This window comes from Schistocerca nitens, chromosome 5, assembly GCF_023898315.1.
Source record: "Schistocerca nitens isolate TAMUIC-IGC-003100 chromosome 5, iqSchNite1.1, whole genome shotgun sequence".
Lineage (NCBI taxonomy): Eukaryota > Metazoa > Arthropoda > Insecta > Orthoptera > Acrididae > Schistocerca > Schistocerca nitens.
Window position 1 is genome coordinate 207,997,027 of NC_064618.1, and position 23,431 is coordinate 208,020,457.

Sequence of the window (23,431 nt, forward strand, 5' to 3'; positions counted from 1 at the left end):
GGGCGTGTCCCGGCACCCTGCCCCCGAGGCGGGGCCACTGCACAACAGCTGGCCCGCCGCTTCTCGCCTTACCTGCACGCACCACACTACACTCCAAACTTCGCAATACGCTCGCCGAACAGTGTAATGACCCCAATGTTCTACTTATGCTGCAGTCTGCAATCGTTATCTTCCCTGACTTGGTCTTGGAGACTTTAACGAACCGCTTTTTCTACAACGTACGTTAAACCTTTGATTTGTTCCAAACAACAGTTCCCTCCATTCGTATCAATCGTACATCATGCCATACAGAACAAGTTTCTAAGATTATCTGTCTTAAGAGGACTTACGAAAAGCTTGTCACTCTACAGCGAATATGGTGACAATATATATAATTGCTAATACACTACTGGCCATTAAAATTGCTACACCAAGGAGAAATGCAGATGATAAACGGGTATTCATTGGACAAATACAGGGTGGTACAAAAAAGTACGGCCAAACTTTCAGGAAACATTCCTCACACACAAATAAAGAATAGATGTTATGTGGACATGTGTCCGGAAAGGCTTAATTTCCATGTTAGAGCTCATTTTAGTTTCGTCAGTATGTACTGTACTTCCTCGATTCACCGTCAGTTGGCCCAACTGAAGGAAGGTAATGTTGACTTCGGTGCTTGTGTTGACATGCGACCATAGCTCTACGGTACTAGCATCAAGCACATCAGTACGTAGCATCAACAGGTTAGTGTTCATCACGAACGTGGTTTTGCAGTCAGTGCAATGTTTACAAAAGCGGAGTTGGCAAACGCCCATTTGATGTATGGATTAGCACGGGGCAATGGCCATGGCGCGGTACGTTTGTATCGAGACAGATTTCCAGAACGAAGGTGTCCCGACAGGAAGACGTTCGAAGCAATTGATCGGCGTCTTAGGGAGCACGGAACATTCCAGCCTATGACTCGCGACTGGGGAAGGCCTAGAACGACAGGACACCTGAAATGGACGAGGCAATTATTTGTGTAGTTGACGATAACCCTAATGTCAGCGTCAGAGAAGTTGCTGCTGTACAAGGTAACGTTGACCACGTCACTGTATGGAGAGTGCTACGGGAGAACCAGTTGTTTCCGTACCATGTACAGCGTGTGCAGGCACTATCAGCAGCTGATTGGCCTCCACGGGTACACTTCTGCGAATGGTTCATCCAACAATGTGTCAATCCTAATTTCAGTGCAAATGTTCTCTTTATGGATGAGGCTTCGTTCCAACGTGATCAAATTGTAAATTTCCACAATCAACATGTGTGGGCTGAGGAGAATCAGCACGCAATTGTGCAATCAAGTCATCAATACAGATTTTCTGTGAACGGTTGGCAGGCATTGTTGGTGATGTCTTGATTGGCCCCATGTTCTTCCACCTACGCTCAATGGAGCACGTTATCATGATTTCATACGGGATACTCTGTGCTGCTAGAATATGTGCCTTTACAAGTACGACACAACATGTGGTTCATGCACGATGGAGTTCCTGCACATTTCAGTCGAAGTGTTCGTACGCTTCTCAATAACAGATTCGGTGACCGATGCTTGACTTTCATTTATGGGGCATTTGAAAGGTCTTGTCTATGCAACCCCGGTACCAAATGTATTGACTCTTCGTGCTCGTATTGTGGACGGCTGTGATACAATATGGCATTCTCCAGGGCTGCATCAGCGCATAAGGGATTCCATGCGATGGAGGGTGGATGCATGTATCCTCGCTAACGGAGGACTTTTTAACATTTCCTGTAACAAAGTGTTTGAATTCACGCTGGTACATTCTGTTGCTGTGTGTTTCCATTCCATGATTAATGTGATTTGAAGAGAAGTAATAAAATGAGCTCTAACATGGAAAGTAAGCGTTTCATGTCCACATAACATATTTTCTTTCTTTGTGTGTGAGGAATGTTTCCTAAAAGTTTGGCCGTACCTTTTTGTAACACCCTGTATATACTACCCTCCATAAGTTTGGAAACACCTAGTAAGTATAGACAATGGAAAGGAAATACAGTATAAAATGTATTTTGTTATTTTCCAAATGTTTATTAAGCTCAAATAATACACAGGAAGATGCAACAACTAAATTTTCGATTCCTCATAATAGTCACCCTTTGCTTTCATCACTGCCTTGTACACTCTCGGCATTCTCTGCGTCAGTTTTGCCAAGGTTTCAAAAAAAAATGGTTCAAATGGCTCTGAGCACTATGGGACTTCTGAGGTCATCAGTCCCCTAGAACGTAGAACTACTTAAACCTAACTAACCTAAGGACATCACACACATCCATGCCCGTGGCAGGATTCGAACCTGCGACCGTAGCGGTCGCGCGGTTCCAGACTGTAGCGCCTAGAACCGCTCGACCACACCGGCCGGCGCCAAGGTTTCAGTTGGAATAGTCTCCATTCTTGCTGAAGGACCTCCCAAAATTATTGTGACCCACTCATGATTTCCCGTTTTCGGATCCTCCTACCAATTCATCCCATAGCAGCTCGATTGGGTTACAATCTGGGGATTGGAGCGGCCATTCCATGTTTTTCAATATTTTACCAGCCTCTAGAGACATCACATAGTTCTGACACAAGCGAGACGTATGTTTCGGGTCTTTGTCTTGCTGCAAGACAAACCCTTTCCCAATCAGACGCAAACCAGATGTCTTAGCATGTCGCTGGAGAATGATACGATAATCCTTTTGGTTCATTTTCCATCTATTTTCCCCAAATCTCCGACTTTATTCCCTCCAAAGGATCCCCATACCATCACAGAGCCCCCTCCATGCTTTACAGTTGGAATTACGCACTGAGGGTTCAAGCGTTCATGGGGTAAACGACGTACAAATTGACGGCGTTTACTTCCAAATATTTCGAACTTGGATTCATCAGTGAATAAGACTCCTTCCCAACCCCCGCTGTCCAGTGTTGGTGTGTCTTAGCCCACTGAAGCCTTTTCTTCTTGTTAACAGGGTGCAACAGTGGTTTCCTAGTTGGTACATAACCTCGGAGGTTGTTGTCTGCCAGGCGTCGTCTCACTGTTGACTCACTCACCGATGTATCCCTTGTTGCGTTTAGTTCAGCAGTCAATTCACGGACAGTTTTTAATCTGTTACTTTTACTGGTCACTACCAAATTCTTTTCCTGGCGTTCTGATATTTTCCTGAGTGCTCCTGAGTGAAGACGATCTCCATAGGAGCCTGTTTCTCGATGCCGGTGTATGGGTTTGACAACTCCGCTAATGGAAATCATTAGTTTCTTTGCTATTTGTCGGACACTTTTGCCTTCTTGGTGCAAAATCATTATCATTACCCATGATTCATAAGGAATCTGGCACTTTGGGGCCATTTTCAATTACTTTCGCGGCGTGTTATACCTTTATGCAACTGCAAGTACAAGTGAACAGAAATGTAAACAACGCACCTCTACATAGTCATGCGGTCTACTCGCGCCACCTGGCGTGTTCAGTAGAACTGCTTGGACAGGTAACGTCGGTTTACATAAAACGGAGCAATACTAGTATGTTCCAATATGTATATATATGTAAAATAATTAAGTGTTCAACACTGTACGTGTAATTATTACCAGTTATTTGAGCTTGCTATTCCGTATTCTAACCAATAACTCACATAGATCACTCCGTTGTAATACTCAGCATGGTGTTTACAAACTTATGGAAGGGCAGTGTACATATATGGATGTAGTAAATTGTAATTTATTTACTGATTACTGTACACTGATGTGTCGAAAGTGATGGGATACCTCCTAATATCGTGACAGTCCTCATTTTTCCCGGGATAGTACAGCAATTCGAAGTGGCATGGACTCAAAAAGTCGGAAGTCCTGGAAAATAATTTTAGCTGTGCTGCCTCTACAGCCGTCCATAATTGCAAGATTTTGTGCACGATCTGATCTCTCGATTGTGTTCTGTAAATGTTTGATGGGATTCATTTCGAGCGATCTCTGTGGCCAAATCAATTGCTCGAACCAGTCGCGTGCAGTTGTGGGCCGGTGAAATGGTGCATTGACATCTACAAAAATTCAGTCTTTTTTCTGGTGGGCAGGGGGAGGGCGGGGGGGGGGGGGGGAACATGAAGTTCATGAATGTCTATGGTCTCCAAGCAGACTATCATTATCATTTACAGTCAATGGTTGGTTCAGCTGGATCAGAAAACCCAGTCCATTCCACATAAAAACGGCTCACACCATTATGGGGACACCACCAGTTTGCACGATGCCTTGTTGACAACTTGGGTCCACATCTTCATTGGGTCTGCACCAGCTCGAACCCTACCATCAGCTCATATCTATTAAAATCGAGGCTCGTCTGACCAGACTACAGATTTCCATTCGTCTTCGATCCAACCGTACAGTCACGAGGAGAGGCGCTGCGGACGATTTCATGCTGTTAGTAAAGGCACTTGCGCCAGTAGTCTGCTGCCATTACCCTTTAATATCTTATTTATCGGCACTGTCTTAAAGGATATGTTCGTCGTACGTCCCTCATTGATTTCTGAGGTTATTTCACGCAGTGTTGCTTGTCTGTTGGCATAGACAACTCTACGCAAACGCCGTTGCTCTCGGTCGTTAGGTGAAGGTCACTGGCCAATGCGATGCCCATGACTGCCATTCTTCGTTCAGAGAATTCGCGTCGTGCGACCATAATCACATCAGAATCCTTTTCACACATGTCACCTGAGTACAAATGACAGCTGTGGTAATGCAATGCCTTTTCAAACGTCTTCTACGCGATATACCGCCATCTGTATATCTGTGCATCTCTATGCCATGACTTCTGTCACCTCAGTGTCAGGCCCATTGCCTAGTATCTAAAATTCGCCATGCCGAAGAGTTATACAACTCTGATTACAAATCTAGAATTTTTATGAACGAAGTGCAATATAGATCACGAATTTCGTACTGTAGTGACCAGTTAACTTCAGATCAGGCCATCTCAAATACAAAATATGGAACAGATAGCAGCTGGTGCACACTAGTTGATTCCCTGATTGCTACCGTCTCCTTCATATTTTAGGCGTGAATATGGGCGAACTCGCTCGAAAGCGATCATCACTACAAAATATACGTGGACCGTGCGTTGTTAATGCAAATATATCTAAATCTTTTTGTTTTTTCTTCGACTTAGTGGCGCTTTAGGCATATTCGCTGTGGCTGCTGTCATTTTAAATTTACACTTTTGCTCCGAGAACGTGTGGGTCGTTCAAAGCACTGCGATCTATTCCACCTCGAGACTGGTCACATTCGTTCTCTTCATCCATTTAGTTAGTTAGGTTCACCCTCTACAACATATTTCTTCCAGAATGCACTGAGATGAGCAGGTGAAGTCCACCAAGAGCTGTGTTACATTTATTGATTTTTAGGAGCGATATCTCGCCTTTTATCATGTCACATATGCCTTGTTTTCGAGGGCAACATACGGATTTAAGCTCACAGTGATCGTCATTGTCTTTACCGATAACTTAATTTGCCTTTATCATCCATACTTCTGTATCCACGCTCGTGACTATTTCCTATTTTATTCATTTACTTGTTTCAGGTTTCCTATTTACAAGTATCTTCGCTATCAGGGATGTTGACATATTTTCTGCCTTACAGGCCGGAAAGAAAATTATCTACGGCCCATACCTACCTATTATAAGAACGTTCTAGATGTTAAAAACATCTCCCTGTTTACCACAACTGTATGTGTGTCTTGTGTTCTTGCAAAATTTTTACATTTCTCAGCAGTTTCAACCGTAAAAGTTTGGAGACTGAGTCAACAGGCTTAGAATGAATCTGTAACTGAATAATGTAACATACTCTTTTTGGAGTAATATATATATAAACATAATGTTAGATTTGTTGAGAGAGCACTTAAGAAAGCTTTAGGAATACTATAAGGCAATTTGGGAACTCAAAAAAGAAATTAATGGTCGAATGAGAACACTGAGGAATTGGTACAGGAATAGAGAGTATTCAATAGATGCTTAGTGTTGGAGAACAAAGAAAATAGGAACTGTGTAAAATATAGAACAGAGGTGAAGAAAGGAGCCACGGGAAATGTGGTTTAATATATACACACACACACACACACACACACACACACACATATATATATATATATATATATATATATATATATATATATATATATATATAGGGCTATTACAAATGATTGAAGCGATTTCATAAATTCACTGTAGCTCCATTCATTGACGTATGGTCACGACACACTACAGATACGTAGAAAAACTCATAAAGTTTTGTTCGGCTGAAGCCACACTTCAGGTTTTTGCCGCCAGAGCGCTCGAGAGCGCAGTGAGACAAAATGGCGACAGCAGCCGAGAAAGCGTATGTCGTGCTTGAAATGCACTCACATCAGTCAGTCATAACAGTGCAACGACACTTCAGGACGAAGTTCATCAAAGATCCACCAGCTGCTAACTCCATTCGGCGATGATATGCACAGTTTAAAGCTTCTGGATGCCTCTGTAAGGGGAAATCAACGGGTCGGCCTGCAGTGAGTGAAGAAACGGTTGAACGCGTGCGGGCAAGTTTCACGCATAGTGATGTGAAAGATTCAGTGTTTAAACCTCCTCTACCAAGAAACGTGCCATAACTGCGAGCTCGCATCAACAATGCTTTCGAACTCATTGATGGGGACATGCTGCGCCGAGTGTGGGGGGACCTTCATTATTGGCTTGATGTCTGCCGAATCACTAAAGGGGTACATATCGAACATTTGTGAATGCCTAAAAAAACTTTTTGAGTTTTTGTATGTGTGTGCAAAGCATTGTGAAAATATCTCAAATAATAAAGTTATTGTAGAGCTGTGAAATCGCTTCAATCATTTGTAATAACCCTGTATATATACACACTGATATTTCAGTTAGGTGAAGAGTCAACCATGGAGAACTCTGAAATCTCTACACTCCTACAAAACAATAAGGATTACAGTTACCTGAATTTCAGTGGAGGGTGTATTATGAAAATCTGTTTAGTGAAAACCGTCCAGAATCTTCCTAAAAAAAGACGATGAGTTGTTTATCTCAGTTGCAACTTTTGAGGAGGACGAAATTATGCAAACCTTGCAGGAGAGCTTCTGTGAAGTTTGGAAGGTAGGAGACGAGGTACTGGCGGAATTAAAAGCTGTGAGGACGGGGCGTGAGTCGTGCTTGGGTAGCTCAGTTGGTAGAGCACTTGCCCGCGAAAGGCAAAGGTCCCGAGTTCGAGTCTCGGTCCGGCACACAGTTTTAATCTGCCAGGAAGTTTCACTACAGCGCACACTCCGCTGTAGAGTGAAAATTTCATTCTAGAAACATCCCCCAGGCTGTGGCTAAGCCATGTCTCCGCAATATCCTTTCTTCCAGGAGTGCTAGTTCTGCAAGGTCGCAGGAGAGCTTCTGTGAAGTTTGGAAGGTAGGAGCCGGCCGAAGTGGCCGCGTGGTTCTGGCGCTGCAGTCTGGAACCGCGAGACCGCTACGGTCGCAGGTTCGAATCCTGCCTCGGGCATAGATGTGTGTGGTGTCTTTAGGTTAGTTAGGTTTAACTAGTTCTAAGTTCTAGGGGACTAATGACCTCAGCAGTTGAGTCCCATAGTGCTCAGAGCCATTTTGGAAGGTAGGAGACGAGGTACTGGCGGAATTAAAAGCTGTGAGGACGGAGTGTGACTCGTGCTTGGGTAGCTTGGTTAGTGGAGCACTTGCCCCCGAAAGGCAAAGGTCCCGAGTTCGAGTCTCGGTCCGGCACACAGTTTTAGTCTGCGAGGAAGTTTCACGTCTCGTGTTGTCTGTAGGTCAAACGTGTTTAGACGGTAAATACCGCGGTTCGATTGTGCCCACATTATTACTTTGTGCGAGGAAGAGCTCTTAATAAGGCAAGTGTCCAGGCGTCTTGGAGTGAACTAAAGCAATGTTTTTTGGACATGGAGGAGATACAGAGAGACAGGAACTGTCGATAACATGCCTCGCTCAGGCCGCCCAAGGGCTACTACTGCAGTGGATTACCACTAGCTACGGATTATGGCTCGGAGGAACCCTGACAGCAACGCAACAGTGTTGAATAATGCTTTTCGTGCAGCCACAGGACGTCGCGTTATGACTCAACTGCGCACAACAGGCTGCATGAGGCACCACTTCACTCCCGACGTCCATAGTGACGTCCATCTTTGCAACCACGACACCAAGCAGCGCGGTACAGATGGGCCCAACAATATTGCGAATAGACCGCTCAGGATTGGCATCACGTTCTCTTCATCGATGAGTGTTGCATGTGCCACCAACCAGTCAAACGCCAGAGACGTGTTTGGAGGCAACCCGGTCAGGCTGAACGCCTTAGACACACTGTCCAGCGAGTGCAGCAAGGTGGAGGTCCCTAGCTGTTTTGGGGTGGCATTATGTGGTGGTCGTGGAAGGCGCCGTAATGGCTGTACGATACGGTAATGCCATCTTCCGAACGATAGTGCAACCATATCGGCAGCATATTGGTGAGACATTCATCTTCGTGGACTACAATACGCGCCCCCATCGTGCACATCTTGTGAATGACTTTCTTCAGGATAGCGACATCGCTCGGCTAGAGTGGCCAGCATGTTCTCTAGACATGAACCCCATCGTACATTCCAGTAATAGATTGAAAAGGGTTGTTTATAGACGACGTGACCCACCAACCACTCTGAGGGATCTGCGTCGAATCGCTGTTGAGGATTGGGACAATCTGGAGCAACAGTACCTTGATGAACTTGTGGATAGTATGCCACAAAGAACACAGGCATGCATCAATGGAAGCGGTCGTACTACTGGGTATTAGGGGTACCGGGGTGTATATCAATCGGGACCACCACCTCTGAAGGTCTCGCTGTATGGTGGTACAAAATGTAATGTGGTTTTCATGAGCAATAAAAAGGGCTGAAATGATGTTTGTATTGATCTCAATTCAAATTTTCTGTACTGTTTCTGGAACTCTCGGAACCGAGGTAATGCAGAACTTTTTTTGATGTGTGTGTGTGCCAGAGTCTTCGACTATCGAGGTGGAGAGAATGACAATGTATAATGTAATTTATTTACGTCGTATCATTTTCAATGACAATAATATCTTGTTATAAAATGTAATATCATGTAGGGAATCATGTCCTAAAATTAATTACATTTTACATCTACATTACCGTCTAAATACTGACAAATATCGTGGCGGAAGTCGGAATGAAAGTAACATTATTGGTAACAGAATAAAGAAGAAAACTCAAAAGTTTGTAATTGCTCTAAATAATCGTAAGAGTTTCGATATAAAACGGAACTGTGATGCCTGCTTCGAAGAGAACGTCTTACATTATGTGTTGGCGCTTTTGCTGCGACCGGAGCAGCCTCGTAGACGTGCTGGTAACGTATCTCACCGAGACTGAGCTTTGTCTTCAGGTACAGTGATTTGAGCCCTGAAACATGTCGGATAAGCACCGTAGGTACAGCGCCATTGAATATTCCTCAAATAACCTCTTTAAACATCAAGCCTAATGGCTCTCCTGAGCCTGAAACTTTTTGTGATTGTCAATGCACAGAAACACTCATATGGCGCAACATAAAAAATGGTTCAAATGGCTCTGAGCACTATGGGACTCAACTGCTGTGGTTATCAGTCCCCGAGAACTTAGAACTACTTAAACCTAACTAACCTAAGGACATCACACACATCCATGCCCGAGGCAGGATTCGAACCTGCGACCGTAGCAGTCGCACGGTTCCGGCGCAACATAACCTAGTGTGCGTATATTATTTCCCTCTACCAATATGTTCATGGATGAATTCCTTATAGGTCTGGAAAGGGAGGATTCAGAATCTATGTTTTGTAGAGCATATCTGGGTTACGTTGTGGAGATGAACTGTAGCCGCAACCATGAGGTCTTCCAGGCCCTTTCCAGAAACGAAACTCACTGCTAGTGGAGTTTTTCAGCCACTTTATGTAGACTATGCCATTTTGCTGCCCAGCTGTATACGAGGGTTCTGAGCCGTGCTGGGCGGCCCGTGTGGCCGAGCGGTTCTAGGCGCTTCAGTCTAGAACCGCGTGACCGCTACGGTCGCAGGTTCGAATCCTGCCTCGGGCATGGATGTGTGTGATGTCCTTAGGTTAGTTAGGTTTAAGTAGTTCTAAGTTCTAGAGGACTGATGACCTGAGATGTTAAGTCCCATAGTGCTCAAAGCTACTTTTTGAGTCATGCTCACCCCGGACTACGCATTTCCTAGAACTTTGCTGTCTATCTGCGTTTGGTTTCCCGCCAATGTTGCAGTTATGCCATGGTTCTTCCTCCTTCTACGTGTGGCAGCAACGATGTGTATCGATATTTGCACCGTGTACCATATTTCGTCTTGTGCGTATAGTTTCCGGCTAGGGTGTGTGCAGGCAGTCGGTCGGTTGGTGCGGACCAGGGAGTATACCTCCGTGCTGGGTCTTCTGGCGGTTCGTGCGCAGTGTCGGAGCGTGTGTGGAGCTGTCCGATCGCTACGAGCTTCGTGGCTCACAGACCCAGGAGGTCAAAGTTGAGTGGTGTCGTAAGTACCCAATCCACGTCCGTTCCTGTTGTGTCGGTCGTTTCGATGGTTCACTTTTTTTGAGCTTTTCCTGTGAGCAACACCGAGTGTTTGTAGTGGTGAAATCGAGACTCTGTGCGGTGGAATTAACTACACTCCTGGAAATGGAAAAAAGAACACATTGACACCGGTGTGTCAGACCCACCATACTTGCTCCGGACACTGCGAGAGGGCTGTACAAGCAATGATCACACGCACGGCACAGCGGACACACCAGGAACCGCGGTGTTGGCCGTCGAATGGCGCTAGCTGCGCAGCATTTGTGCACCGCCGCCGTCAGTGTCAGCCAGTTTGCCGTGGCATACGGAGCTCCATCGCAGTCTTTATCACTGGTAGCATGCCGCGACAGCGTGGACGTGAACTGTATGTGCAGTTGACGGACTTTGAGCGAGGGCGTATGGTGGGCATGCGGGAGGCCGGGTGGACGTACCGCCGAATTGCTCAACACGTGGGGCGTGAGGTCTCCACAGTACATCGATGTTGTCGCCAGTGGTCGGCGGAAGGTGCACGTGCCCGTCGACCTGGGACCGGACCGCAGCGACGCACGGATGCACGCCAAGACCGTAGGATCCTACGCAGTGCCGTAGGGGACCGCACCGCCACTTCCCAGCAAATTAGGGACACTGTTGCTCCTGGGGTATCGGCGAGGACCATTCGCAACCGTCTCCATGAAGCTGGGCTACGGTCCCGCACACCGTTAGGCCGTCTTCCGCTCACGCCCCAACATCGTGCAGCCCGCCTCCAGTGGTGTCGCGACAGGCGTGAATGGAGGGACGAATGGAGACGTGTCGTCTTCAGCGATGAGAGTCGCTTCTGCCTTGGTGGCAATGATGGTCGTATGCGTGTTTGGCGCCGTGCAGGTGAGCGCCACAATCAGGACTGCATACGACCGAGGCACACAGGGCCAACACCCGGCATCATGGTGTGGGGAGCGATCTCCTACACTGGCCGTACACCACTGGTGATCGTCGAGGGGACACTGAATAGTGCACGGTACATCCAAACCGTCATCGAACCCATCGTTCTACCATTCCTAGACCGGCAAGGGAACTTGCTGTTCCAACAGGACAATGCACGTCCGCATGTATCCCGTGCCACCCAACGTGCTCTAGAAGGTGTAAGTCAACTACCCTGGCCAGCAAGATCTCCGGATCTGTCCCCCATTGAGCATGTTTGGGACTGGATGAAGCGTCGTCTCACGCGGTCTGCACGTCCAGCACGAACGCTGGTCCAGCTGAGGCGCCAGGTGGAAATGGCATGGCAAGCCGTTCCACAGGACTACATCCAGCATCTCTACGATCGTCTCCATGGGAGAATAGCAGCCTGCATTGCTGCGAAAGGTGGATATACACTGTACTAGTGCCGACATTGTGCATGCTCTGTTGCCTGTGTCTATGTGCCTGTGGTTCTGTCAGTGTGATCATGTGATGTATCTGACCCCAGGAATGTGTCAATAAAGTTTCCCCTTCCTGGGACAATGAATTCACGGTGTTCTTATTTCAATTTCCAGGAGTGTATATTGGTTCACTACAGTTCAAGTGCACCGGCGGAATTTTCTGCCTTGTGGCCGCTAGTGTTCTGGTTATCTGCCCTTGCCACTGACGTAAATTCAGGCAGTGTTCTTTTTGGTGGTGTTAACTATATTACCTTATTTCAAATTCAAGTGTACCAGCGGAATTTTCTGCCTTGTGGCCGTTAGTTTTCCGGTTACCTGCCCTGGCCACTAATGTAATTTCAGGCAGTGTCCTTTCCTCACATGTTGTCGCTGTCCAACACGGTGTGTAGTTTTGAAAGCTTAATACATATTTCATTGTGGATAATCACGTCCATAACAGTTTGGCCCTTGAGTTCATGTACCGATTGGTGGCTAGTAAGTCATTTGGTCAGTCGGTCTGTGACTGTCTCTTGGTTGGGTTACCGACGGATCAAGTGTAGTTGGGCCCAGCACCTGTCTCATCTGAGGCGTTTGAGTGCCGTTGTCTATACTGTCCTTTTCATGGGTGTTTAATGGTCTGTTGGTAATCTGTTATAGCCAATGCTCTAAAAGAAAAACAATTATTGTGTTTAATGTAAATCAAGGGCCTTCAGCCCTTATAAGTGAGTTTGAATTCTGGCAAGTGGATATTTTGCTGAAAGTTACTGTTGTTGTGCTATCTTTTCATTTAGTGCACTGTCACCCACTTAAAACTTAAAGGTTTAAGGTATTTTGAATTTCTGGAAAATCAATTGTGGGCCTTCAGTCGCTTAAAACCTTATTCTTAAATTTAGTTATTGTCGTTGCATTGCTTTTTCATTTAGTGACCCTTCGGCTACTTAAAACTTAAAGGTTAAGGTATTTTTTGAATTTTCGGAAAATCAGCTATGGGCCTTCAGCCGCTTAAAGCCTTAGTCTAAAAATTTCCCCTTAAGTGAAAACATTGCGCCCTTATGTCTTAAAAGATTATGGTAATATATTTTAAAGTTTAGAAATTTAATTGTGGCCTTCAGCCGTTTGTAGTGCATCTTGTATATATTTGTTCTATCCACTTTTGCCTTGAGGCTTTCAGCCTAGCTGTGATATATATATATATTATTTTATTTGAAATTTTAACTGCATGTCTTCAGTCTCTTGAAATTTATTTGGTTGATTTTTAAGATTTCACGTTTGGGGGCCTTCAGCCGTGAAAGAATTGGATTTTGAAACTCGTAGTTGTAAAGGTTCTGCTATGTGGCGTTTTGGTTTAAATGTGTTATTAAATTACAATACAATACATTTTTGAAGTGAAACTGGCCACCACCTTATTTGGCCCTTTGCACAATCCTAATCACCAGATCTGCCCAGCGGGTTTAGCGGGCGTTTCAGGTTCGATCTATAAGCAATGCAACAGTTTTTTTCTGCAAGCAAGTTTGTTTTATTAAAGTTTCCATACGTCATATTATTCCTCACTTTTTTGGCTACAAAGCCCTATTTTTCAATATAATCTCCGTTCAGTGCGACGGCCTTACGCCCCCTTCCTGGGAGGGTCTGATGGCTGCATGGTACCACTGTACGGGTCGACGTCGGAGCCAACGTCTTGCAGTATCAGTAACCTCTCCTCAACCACCTACTGATTCTTGCAACTGCATCCTTCATTGTGCCAAACAGATAGAAGTCGGAAGATGGATGATACGGGCTATAGGAAGGGTGAGGTATATCAGTCTAATGAAATTCTGTAAGCTACTCTCGGGTGCGCACACTTGTATGAGATCTTGCGTTGTGATGGAAAAACAGAGGTTTGTTTCCATTTTTGTGGTGACGGAAAACGCTGAAGTCGTTTCTTCAGTGTCCTGAGTATAGCGCAACACACATGCAAGTTGATCGTTGCACCATAATGGAGCATATCAAAAAAATAGAATAACCGCTCCAGAGTCCCAAAAGGCGGCGGTCATAAATTTTACCGATTGAAGGTGCGGCTTTGAAGTCTTTCTCCGGATTAGAGGATAAGATGTGACGCCATTCCACTGATAGCTGTTTTGTTTCCAGTTCGAAGTGATGAACCCATGTTTCATCGCCTGCGACGATGCTCGACAAAAACTTGTAGCGATTAACCCGTAACGCGCAGGAAATTCCGCACAGATGGTCCTTCGTTACTCTTTACGGTGTACCCCAACTGTTGGACGAGGTGTCAGCACTAATAAAAGGGACGTCCAGTTGTCCAATAAACTATGTGATTGCGCTTCATCGGTCCATTTTACGCTCGATACCTAGTGCCAAGTCTCCTGGAACATGATCTCTGGCTTGAAGGGGACGTGGCACGTTTGCGGTGAGTGCCGTTGAGGCCGTTTATTGGGGAAGGCAGTGTGTGAAGCAGCATAGACGGCGCAGATCTGAGGGGCAACAGGACGGCTGTTTGTTCTACTGCGCCTTGGTCGGCACGCCTCTCAAGGTTGCCACTACTTCCTCCTGCAAGTAACGTGTTTACCTAGCGAGTGTGAAGCAGGAAGAGAAGTGACAGTTAACGGACCGCAGTCAGCGGGCATGTTGTGGCTGTCGCGTCATGTGTGATAAGCGGCTGATCGGACGCGTGGCTTTGGAGCCCTGCCTGGCTTGTATGCTAAGGCGACGACGATGTCAACAGGTTTCCTGGCGGAAGGTTGTTCTATGGCTATATTGTGGAAGTGGCTGTACTTCAGTGGTGCTCCGTTGCAATACTATTTTACAGCCTGTGGAATAAGCGTAAAGTAGAAGCTACTGTGGAGATCGTGCTCTGACGTGTTGCAAGTGTTGCAAAGCTGTGTTTCCGGAAGTGTCAAGCTCCAGTAAAGCTGACGTATTGTGATCTCCTTAATGTGCTGAATTTTAGTCTGTTTCAACTAAAGTATTTTACTGTGGTTTGGCCGTGTATCAGAAGGTCATGCCATGTTGGAGCCGATGTGATGTGGTGACATTTAGCTAAACAGGCCAGTCAATCAGCGGCGACTTTCGAGTAGACAATTACTAAAGGTACCGTCTTGATAAACATCTAATCCTCCTCGAACTTCTGCAATGCTGAAGTTGTCTGTTTTAACGGTGTTCACGTTAATGTATATTCGGACATCGTTCACCTTTAAGAATTGAAACTAGGGAACTGTTACAAACTTGCCTCCTAGGGAAGATCTAATTGCATTAGTTGATTGCTAAGCTACCCATTGTTTTTTTGTTTTCTATCTCTGAAGGTAAATTTATGAGACTGTGCTGAAGTAAACCTCGTCTGGGGATTAAAAACAATATTTTGCTTCATTTAGGGGATAATTTTCATTTGAAATGTATGTGATCACGTGGAGAAATTATTAGAATATGATTGTGAGTTGCATGCTTGTGCACATATTGCGTGCTTGTGCACATACCGTTTTCATGAATGTGACTTGTAATCATCCTAAACATTGTGTGCTCGTGTAAACCCATCTTTTGCAGAAATTTGCTTAGGCGATGGACGCCGTACCACATGTGGGAACGTAGACAATTGTAACGGCCATCTTCTACGGTTTCAAACTGTGCACGGTGACTATATATTTAGAGTTCATGTCGATTTATGATTCTGGAATAAGTGTATCAGTATTTCTTTTATCGGTTAAATTTCAAAATTTTGTATTAAGTTTTTACAATAAATGTGTTGTTCAAACTATCATCGAAGCTCAGTCAATGTTCCAGCGTCCTGCTAGACATTGGTAGCAGAATGAGCGCGATTGAGTGTAGCAGGATCCTGGATCACAGAGAAGGTGAAGCGATTGACTAAGCTTCGATGATAGTTTAAACACAACATATTTATTGGATACAGATAAATATAAAATTTTTCAAATTTACCCGATAAGACAAATACTAAAACTTGTATCAGAAACATAACTGGATGTGAACTCTGAATATATAGTCAACGTTCACAGTTTAAAAGCCGTAAAATATCGCCGCTGCAATTGTCTATGATCCCACATGTGGTACAGCGTCCATTGCCTAAGCAAATTTCTGCCAAAAGATAGGTTTACTGAGCACACAACATTCAGGATGATTACAAGTCACATTCATGAAAACGGTATGTGCTCAAGCACGCAACTCAAAATCACATTCTAATCATTTCTCCACGTGATCACATACATTTCAGATGAAAATGATCGCCTAAATGAAGCAAAAAACGGGAAACACAGCTTTGTAACACGTCAGAGCACAATCGTCACAGAAGCTTCTACTTTACGCTTATTCCACAAGCTGTAAAACAGTATTGCTACAGAGCACCATTGGAGTACAGCCACTTCCACAATATAGCCATAGAACAACTTTCCGCCAGGAAACCCGCTGACATCGTTGTCGCCTTAGCATACAACAAGCCAGCCAGGGCTCCAAAGCCAAGCGTCCGATCGGGCGCGAATCACAGCCGACCACGGTCCGTAACTTCCTGCTTCGCACTCTCTAGGTAAACACCTCGCTTGCCAGCGATGTAGCATGACTCGCAGGAGGTAATAGTGTCAACCTCAAGTGGCGCGCCAACCACGTCACGCTACTGCCCGTATGATTTCCGAGCTGGTCTGGCTGAGCATCTTCCGGATACAAGAGAACTGGATCGGAAACAGGAGTGGTCACATTATTCCTTTGGCCGACCACTGGAGGCGAGAGAAGGGTTGCCGTCATCCTCACATTTTCTGGCGGCTCCAAATTTTTCCACTATTTGCAATCGCACAGCCGCTTTGTATGCTCAGTTCGTTGCTTTTGTGCCGAGACCATGCGTCATTCCTAAAGATTGAACTTGGTCTCTGCTGTGAACCTGATAATTGTGTCTGGTTCGCTTCCTGCTCGTGTTTGTGCCCTGATGCTTCTATCTCAGATTCGGTTCAGGTTTCTGTTATTGTTGTTCTCTATTCCTGTGACTGGCCAGGTGATTTGAATAGTGTACCGCTCATTTCATAGCATAATAGCTTCTATCTGGTAACTGTCATAGATTTGTGATTTGATAGTATGTTTGAAATTATCGTTTTTCCCTTGGTACATTGTGCATTAAATCGACAGGTCGCTTTCTTTAGGTATTTGGAGCCCGCAAGCTTATGCGCCTCACCGGTGCAAATCTTGTTGCATATATTTTGGTAGGTTATACATAAAAGTCATGGTTGTGTTTACGTAGCTGAGGTTCATCAGTCAACTGTTCGCGTTTTCTTCCTACCTGTGTTTTCCGTCCCGCGCGACGGTTAAGTATTTACCGTTTCCGCTCCGGGGCGTGCTTTGAAGCTGAATTTTGGTTGGCCATTGAAGGTGTAAGTGGGGCTTGTTGCCTTGGCCAGTTTTCTTTTAGCAACCATTGGCAAATGTTTTGTCTACGATGCCAACGTGTAATCTGACGAGGCAAGTTTTTATTCCTTTTTCTTAAAAATTCCTTCTCTATTCATTAGTGTATCATTGTGTTCCCACTGGTTCCTTAGAAAAGGAGTATGGTGAGCAACATATCGGACCTGCCCTAAATACTTTCGGGTCCGTTCATCCGGACCGCACTGCCTGAGGTGTGGTGGTTTCAAATCAAGGAGCTTTAATGGTTTTGTCTTTCCCTTTAATGAGCTCCATTTTCGGTAAACCTGATTTGTTTGTTGTATTTAGTCAAACATTTTACATAGATATTTGTGACCCGCCTGTTTTAAAGACTGTTTTCTTAGAAGCTTTGAAGAGATTGCTATGTAACTTCAATTGGTGGGATAGTATTGGAACAATAGCAACCAGTGGCACACAAAAATTGTGTATTTAGAAGAGAGAGTAACTTTTTTGTAGATTTAAATTTTTCATACTTAATATTCCAATGAATGACTTTTTGGCGAGTTGAGAGCTAGTACTTTAATTAACACTGTAAACTTTTGTCATTTGATCTGACTGAAATATTTGATAACATTGTTGATCGTATTCAGTAAGTGTTCTTAAATGGTTTTGTTCAATTATATAGTTTTGTCTTTGTATGTCAAGCTCCTGTTTACCTAATTTGTAAAATTATTTTGGCTGAGGGGTGTTTATTAAAGTCTTGATCCGAATGATGTTCAGTCCTTATTTTGCTCAGCCCTTCCACTCCCAGACAACCTTACGTCAGTAGTGCATTCCACACCCTATCAACTGTAATTGGTTTGTGTATTGAGTGTAAACACATAACATGGTGATCATACAGTATTACACCGAGGTCATAAGTAATGGGATACCTACTGAAATCGTGTCAGACCTCCTCATACGAGGGCAGTTCAATAAGTAATGCAACACATTTTTTTTCTGAAACAGGGGTTGTTTTATTCAGCATTGAAATACACCAGGTTATTCCCCAATCTTTTAGCTACACAACACTATTTTTCAACGTAATCTCCATTCAATGCTACGGCCTTACGCCACCTTGAAATGAGGGCCTGTATGCCTGCACGGTACCATTCCACTGGTCGATGTCGGAGCCAACGTCGTACTGCATCAATAACTTCTTAATCATCCGCGTAGTGCGTCCCACGGATTGCGTCCTTCATTGGGCCAAACATATGGAAATCCGACGGTGCGAGATCGGGGTTGTAGGGTGCATGAGGAAGAACAGTCCACTGAAGTTTTGTGAGCTCCTCTCGGGTGCGAAGACTTGTGTGAGGTCTTGCGTTGTCATGAAGAAGGAGAAGTTCGTTCTGATTTTTGTGCCTACGAACACGCTGAAGTCGTTTCTTCAATTTCTGAAGAGTAGCACAATACACTTGAGAGTTGATCGTTTGACCATGGGGAAGGACATCGAACAGAATAACCCCTTCAGCGTCCCAGAAGACTGTAACCATGACTTTACCGGCTGAGGGTATGGCTTTAAACTTTCTCTTGGTAGGGGAGTGGGTGTGGCGCCACTCCATTGATTGCCGTTTTGTTTCAGGTTCGAAGTGATGAACCCATGTTTCATCGCCTGTAACAATCTTTGACAAGAAATTGTCACCCTCAGCCACATGACGAGCAAGCAATTCCGCACAGATGGTTCTCCTTTGCTCTTTATGGTGTTCGGTTGGACAACGAGGGACCCAGCGGGAACAAACCTTTGAATATCCCAACTGGTGAACAATTGTGACAGCACTACCACCAGAGATGTCAAGTTGAGCACTGAGTTGTTTGATGGTGATCCGTCGATCATCTCGAACGAGTGTGTTCGCACGCTCCGCCATTGCAGAAGTCACAGCAGTGCACGGCCGGCCCGCACGCGGGAGATCAGACAGTCTTGCTTGACCTTGCGGCGATGATGACACACGCTTTGCCCAACGACTCACCGTGCTTTTGTCCACTGCAAGATCACCGTAGACATTCTGCAAGCGCCTGTGAATATCTGAGATGCCCTGGTTTTCCGCCAAAAGAAACTCGATCACTGCCCGTTGTTTGCAACGCACATCCGTTACAGACGCCATTTTAACAGCTCCGTACAGCGCTGCCACCTGTCGGAAGTCAATGAAACTATACGAGACGAAGCGGGAATGTTTGAAAATATTCCACAAGAAATTTCCGGTTTTTTCAACCAAAATTGGCCGAGAAAAAAAATGTGTTGCATTACTTATTGAACTGCCCTCGTATTTGGCGTAGAGCAGAAGATCGACGTGGCATGCACTCAACAAGTCGCAAGTTCCTTGCAGAAATATTGAGCCACGGTATCTCTCTAGCCGTCCATTATTCCGAAACTATTGCTGGTGCAGGATTTTGTTCATAAACTTACCTCTCTATCATGTTCAATAAATGTTCGATGGAATTCATGTAGGACGATCTATGTGGCCAAATAAATCGCTCGAACCAATCGCGAACAATTGTCTCCCACTGACATGGTGAATTTTCATCAATAAAAAATACCTATAGTTGTATGGCTGCAAATCGTCTCCAAGTAGTCAGAAATAACCATTTCTCTTCAATGGTCGATTTAGTTGGACCAGAGGACCCAGTCCATTCCCTGTAAACACAACTCACACCGTTATGGAGCCACGACCAGCTTGCACAGTGCCTTGTTGACGATTTGGGTTCGTGGTTTCGTAGGGTCTGTGCTACATAGGGCCTGCGCCACATTAGAATCCTACCCTGAGCTGTTTCCAACTGAAGCCGGTACTCATCTGATAAATCCACAGTCCGCAGCTCGTGGTTGTGCGGTAGCGTTCTCGCTTCCCACGCCCGGGTTCCCGGGTTCGATTCCCGGCGGGGTCAGGGATTATCTCTGCCTCGTGATGACTGGATGTTGTGTGATGTCCTTAGGGACTTAACATCTATGGTCATCAGTCCCCTAGAACTTAGAACTACTTAAACCTAACTAGGTTTAAGTAGTTCTAAGTTCTAGGGGACTGATGACCATAGATGTTAAGTCCCATAGTGCTCAGAGCCATTTGAACCATTTTGATAAATCCACAGTTTTACAGTCGTCCAGGTGTAAACAGTGTAGTCACGAGGCTACGAGAGGGGTGCTGGGGCGACGTCGTGAATTTCTAAAAGGCACTGGCATCAGTTGTCTGCTGCCATAACCCCTTAACGACAGATTTCGCCACTCTGTGCTAACGGATACGTTCGTTGCACGTCCCACATCGATTTCTGCGATTATTTCAAGGAAGTTTGCTTGTTTGTTGGCACTGACAACTCTACACAAACGCCGCTGCTCTTGGTCGTAAAGTGAAAGCCTTCGGCCATTGTGTTGCAGTTGGGAGAGGTAATGCTAAAATTTGGTATCTCGACACACTCTTCATACTGTGGATCTCGGAATATTGAACTTCCTTACGATTTCAGAAGCAGACTGCCCCATACCTCTACCATTTCGCGTCCAGAGACTGTTAAATCCCATCGTGCGGCCATAATCACGTAGGAAACCTTTCCGCGTGAATCACCTGGGTACAGCCCAGCTTGGAGCCCCACCAGCGCACTGCCCATTTATAGCCTGTGTACGTGATACTACCGCCATCTGTTTATGTGCATATCACTATCCTATGACTTATCTCATAGTACAAGTATAAGAAAATATTTTAAATTATATTAATGTATAGCCAGAGTAGCTTTAAGGCATGGTCAATGTAAGCTAAGTATATTTTTCTAGTCCAGAAGAAACTAATCTGCACTTGTGGCGTGTTATTTAACTAGTCAGTAACAAAGAGGTAAACGAAGTAGCGCTGTATAATGTGCAGGTAGTTATATACTGCCAAGTCTACATACATTACCTCCGAAGACCTCGGGAGCAATACCCGTGACTCCTAAGAATAGACTCTCATTGGTCAATATTACGTTATACCCGGCTGTGCTCTCTCAGAGAACGCCATGAAGACGGTCTGATTGCATGACATGGCATCCACTAACTAATGGTTAAAGCTTTCAGCTGGTCCATAGCTGACATACACACGTCCTTCCAATGAACGTAACAGAAAATCTATGACCCAAATCACATACTTTTCTACATACGTCCAGATGAGGGAACTTCAGCTTATACATGCAGTGACAGTTGTTTCCTTTGGAGAGGCTCTTTCCAGAAAAGGTTTGAGCAAATGTCGATTGACAGAAGTCATAAAAAAAATGGTTCAAATGGCTCTGAGCACTATGCGACTTAACTTCTGAGGTCATCAGTCGGCTAGAACTTAGAACGAATTAAACACATTTCAGTAGTCACCCATGGTCTGGACCGGTGCACATCGTGGTTTTGCCGTTCGCGCTTACTATGAAAAAAGCAGATCTGTGAACCAGAATGAGATTTTCACTCTGCAGCGGAGTGTGCGCTGATATGAAACTTCCTGGCAGATTAAAACTGTGTGCCCGACCGAGACTCGAACTCGGGACGTTTGCCTTTCGCGGGAAAGGTAGAAGACGAGATACTGGCAGAAGTAAAGCTGTGAGTACCGGGCGTGAGTCGTGCTTCGGTAGCTCAGATGGTAGAGCACTTGCCCGCGAAAGGCAAAGGTCCCGATTTCGAGTCTCGGTCGGGCACACAGCTTTAATCTGCCAGGAAGTTTCAGATCTGTGAACGCTACACAACGAGCTTTTCGGCGACAGTTCAATCTTCAACGCAACAATGCCGATCCTAATGCAAACACAATTCTGTCCTGGGTCCGGCAGTTGGAGGAAACTGGTAGCACACTAAGAATAGACACACATGGCCGACGCAGATACATCAGAACGGCAGAAAATGTGCAGCGGATGAGAACAGCAGCTCAATAATCGCCGCAACGTTCTGCTCGACGACGTGATGTTGCATTGGGGGTTTCAGACTGAAGTTTGAGAAGGATTCTGCCGTGCGATTTGAAAAATGGTTCAAATGGCTCTGAGTACTATGGGACTCAACTGCTGAGGTCATGAGTCGCCTAGAACTTAGAACTAGTTAAACCTAACTAACCTAAGGACATCACACTCATCCATGCCCGAGGCAGGATTCGAACCTGCGACCGGAGCGATTGCTCGGTTCCAGACTGTAGCGCCTAGAACCGCACGGCCACTCCGGCCGGCTTTTCCGCATCAATCGGATGCTGTCTGCCACGATTTCCTCTCTTGTGCCGACCTCTTCTTCTCAGAGTAGAACGTGCACCCTACGTCCTCAGTTATTCGTTGGAAGTATTTCCGTCTCAGTCTTCTCCTACAGTTTTTATCCTCGACATTTCTGCAACACTATGGTATTTATATCCAGATGTCGTAACACACAACCTATCATTTACCCCCTTCCTTCTTGCCTGTGTTGTTCATATGCTCCTTTCTTCGCCGATTCCTCGGAGAACTCCTCACTTCTTCTCAGTCCAATTAAGTTTCAACAGTTCAAATGGTTCAAATGGCTCTGAGCACTATGGGACATAACTTCTGAGGTCATCAGTCCCCTAGAACTGAGAACTACTCAAACTTAACCAGCACAAGGACATGACACACATCCATGCCCGAGGCAGGATTCGAATCTGCGACCGTAGCGGTCACGCAGTTCCAGACTGAAGCGCCCAGAACCGTACGGCCACATCGGCCGGCTAAGTTTCAACAGTCTTATTGTTCCATCTTGGTTCTTGCAAGTACGAGGGCTATTCGAAAAGTTACGTCAAATCGGTCGCGCAATGGAAACCACACTTAAAAATCAAAAATATTTTATTTGCAACAGTTAGCTACACCTTCCAGCTGCTTCTCTACATAGTCGCCACTCCGAATGAGACATTTGTCGTAGCGCTGTACCAACTCTTCAATACCCTCGTCATAGAAGGGAGCGGCCCGTGCTTTCTGCCAATTCTCTACGCTGATCTGCAGCCTGTTTTCTTTTCCACAATTCAGTCTTCTTAGCCAGCTGTTCATGTGAGCAGAGACAACAGTCAGAGGGAGTCAAGTCAGTGCTGTATGTGGATGATCGAACACTTCTCATCGAAAACGCTGCAGGAGCGTCCTCGTTGCCCCTGCAGTGTGTGGCCAGAATTA